This window comes from Microtus oregoni, unplaced genomic scaffold (assembly GCF_018167655.1).
Source record: "Microtus oregoni isolate MIOR12 unplaced genomic scaffold, Mior012 000033F_ref0000390, whole genome shotgun sequence".
NCBI classification, from domain to species: Eukaryota; Metazoa; Chordata; class Mammalia; order Rodentia; family Cricetidae; genus Microtus; species Microtus oregoni.
Window position 1 is genome coordinate 14,060,501 of NW_024543092.1, and position 3,457 is coordinate 14,063,957.

Consider the following 3,457-nt stretch of genomic DNA (forward strand, 5'->3'; position numbering starts at 1 on the left):
TTACTCAAATTCTTTGTTAATGAGAGGAAATGAAAATATTTATGAAAGGCATTTAAGAGAGAATTCAGTGTAAAGCTTTCAGATTATTTCTCTTTAGAAACACAATATATTTTGCTGACAAGCATATAAACACAGGTTTTGGTTTTCCGAAGTATTTAGCTTTGGATAAAAGTTTTAAAAGTAACATGGTGTGCTCAAGGGTGGCATTGCCTAAGTCACAGTGAAATTAAAGTACTGTATATTGTGTTGCAATAAAAGTATCATTTGATGGCTGAAGCCGGGGCGCAGTGACTGCTTTTCAAAGGCTGGGGTTTGTTTAGGTCTTGACACTGAGTAACAAGAAAGACATTCCGTGAATGCCTGTAGCATCAACTTAGAGGGATCCAGCACTTGCTTGTGGCTTCTGTGTGAGTATACAGGCATACACAACCCCTGCTCAAACAAAGCACAAGACATATACACAAATACAAAGCACACACTAAGACAGATACACAAATAAAATAAATCATGTTCCGACCCACAGTTCTTTCCTTGGGATGAACCTGTGTCAGGTCAGTAGAGGCAATGATACCGGCAGATGCAGTTTGGGAACGAGCCTTCTCCTCTTGAATTCCGTATTTCCTCAGGGGAGGGTTGCAGCATTTACTTTCTCAGTTCTGCTCATGACTATGAAATCATTGTTCCCTCGAGGTCCGTAATGAGGGTGCTGGTCAGTTATGACATATTCATTTGTTCTTTGAATCATCGGCTGTGTCCGGTCTCCAGGAAGGAAATGCAATCACTTTGAAAAGTTTAGGAGAGTAAAATATTTCCATTGTCTACAAGGGCCAATTGCGGTCAACCCTTTGATGCATGCAAAGTTAATCTTTCCATCGCCGGCTGGAATCCCGAGCTGCTAGGGACCTAGCAGTGACCAACATCATCAGTGATTCACCCATTCCTAGCAGTGACCGGCACCATCAGCGACTCACCCATTCCTTCCCTAATTCTGAGCTGCTAGGGACATTCGCCCATCCCTACACTACTCTTGCCTTCACTCCTCGCTCTCTCCCTTGTGTCTACAAGGAGATGAGTTACTTTGATTGTTGCTGTGGCAAGACACTTACAAAAAGTAACTCAAGGAAAGAGGCTTATTTTGGCTCCTGCAGGAGAGGATGCAGGAAGTGCAGGAAGTCAAAATAGTAGGAATCTGAGGCTGCTGAGGGGGATGTGCGCTGGTACTCAGTAGGCTTCCTTTTCTTCCTTCCTTCCTTCCTTCTTCCTCCTCCTTCTCCTTCTTCTTCTTTGTAAATTCAGTTGTGATCTCCATTCCACTGTCAGGTGTCTCCTACATTCAGTGCGGGTTTTACTTTCTAACTTAAACCTCCCTGGAAATTTTCTCAACAGTGTATCTTTTCGGAGATTCCAGATTCAGCCAGGTTGACAGTGATGATTAAAGATGAAAGCAGAATAAAAGGACCTGAGGTGATGCTAAACCCTGAACTATGGGTTTCTTTTTGGTACTGTGCAACTCTGCAGAAGTTATGCTTAGTCTTGGTGAGATAAAACTATTCAGATGACATTTAATTCCAGCACCTGGGAAGCAGAGGCAGGCAGATCTGAGGTCACTCAGTCTGTTGTAGTGGGACCCTGTCTCAAAACAAAAGACAGACAAGAGTTAAAAGTCATCCTGTAGAGAACGCCTCTGACCAGGCTCAACCATCTAAGCTCAGAGATAAAGCAAGACCCTCCTCCAACCCCAGTGCCACTAATTCCTGGGAACCACCTCACAGATAAGTGTGTCTCAGTTGGCCTTGCTCTGGGGCTTGTTGGTCCCTGAGACATTGTGATTCTGCAGGGTTTGCTGAGGGTTGCATCACACGGCTCTATAGAGATGCCTAGAACTCCGCTGCCAATTCCAGCACATTCTGAGCCATCTCTCCAGACATGTTTACATACTCTTTCTACCCCATCTCAGTTTAGAGTCAAGCGGTCCTCTCATTTTTTTTTTATTCTCTACTTTTGGTTAAAAAAAAAATCTTGAATTGCTGGCAATTCAACTGGCAATTGCAGGTTCTGTGGAATTTTGTTCTCTTGCTTAAACTGCCTTTTATGTAGTTATACTAGTTGGATAGTTGTTCCAATTCCTCTCATGTTAATTTCTTTTATCCTGGTGCTTCAAGTTTGAAGAGCTCTTCAGTCTTATGAGTCTTATCCTTCCCTTCTCCTTTCTTCTCCTCTCTCTTATGGCATTGGATAGGATGTTGCCAGGTATGGCTAGGATGAGAGAGAGGAGGACAAAGGAAGGAATAGGAAGGCATCTACTGCTCTGCCTAGAATGGCTGTCTTCTGGCTCTGGGCTGGGTGCCATCTCAAGGTGGTTTTCTTCTACATATTTCCTTCATAGCCTGGCATGCTGCTGTGAAATATGGCTTATGTTGTATATGACAGAAGCTGCCCCTGAAACTGTGACGGCCAGAGCATTGATGCCACTTTCTGTTTGGAAGTGACTAGAAACTGGCCCTTTGCAGTTTTCTAGTTGAGAAACTTAGAACTCCCATCTGCTGAGCCAATATTGTTGGGTATTGTTCTATGTCTAGAAGCCAAACTTTTGACATCAGTGCAAAATCAACTTACGTCATCCTAACAAGGGGTGAGACAGGATTTATGGAAGACCCTTCTCTATGTGCTAGAAAACACGATGCTAGGTAGCAAAGCAGGGATCAAGGAAATCAAGGATGCTGCCAGATATGAAGACTCAGGGCTTCGAGGCATGCACCCCTAGAAAACCAGGCATGAACTTCCTGATGTTTATGACCTAGTAGTGTTGCATTGTGGGTTATAACTGGAGGTTGAGGGCAGCTCTGTCTTCAGGAGGAAGGTCAAATGGTTTTGTAGAATGTTTTTGTAGAATGTTTTTATTATTTTGTTCTTTTGAGATAGACTCTTGCCATGTAGCCTAGACTGACCTTTACCTTGGCGTCAACCCTTCCTCTGCCTCTATCTCCCAAGTGCTGAAATTGCAGGGGTGCATGACCACACCCATCATATAGAACTAGTTTAAAATGCTCATAGGACCTTAGTGGAGGAGGATCTGTTCTGTTCTCCTAAGGGTGCTGATGTGAGTGATTTTTGTTTTGAGGGTGTTATAATTCTCATGCTGGAGTCTTCTTGAAGTCTTTTCATCTTGGACTGTAACTATGGCGATGGTTGGTGTGATCGATGCTTGTTTGTTTACAGACTGTAATACTGTGAACAAGTCAGCATCATTTCAACACGTAGCAAGGTGCCTTGAATAGAAGAGTTATTCAGCACATACTTCTTGAATTAAATTTAGCTCAGCCAACAAATGCCTTGTATGTAGCCCCTGATGCTGAAAAGGGCTATCTTTTGCATCCTTGGATTTTGTCACTGGATACACAAACCCTTGTGGGAGTCGCAGGGGAAACTGACTTACCCTAAATGGAAGCTAAATTGG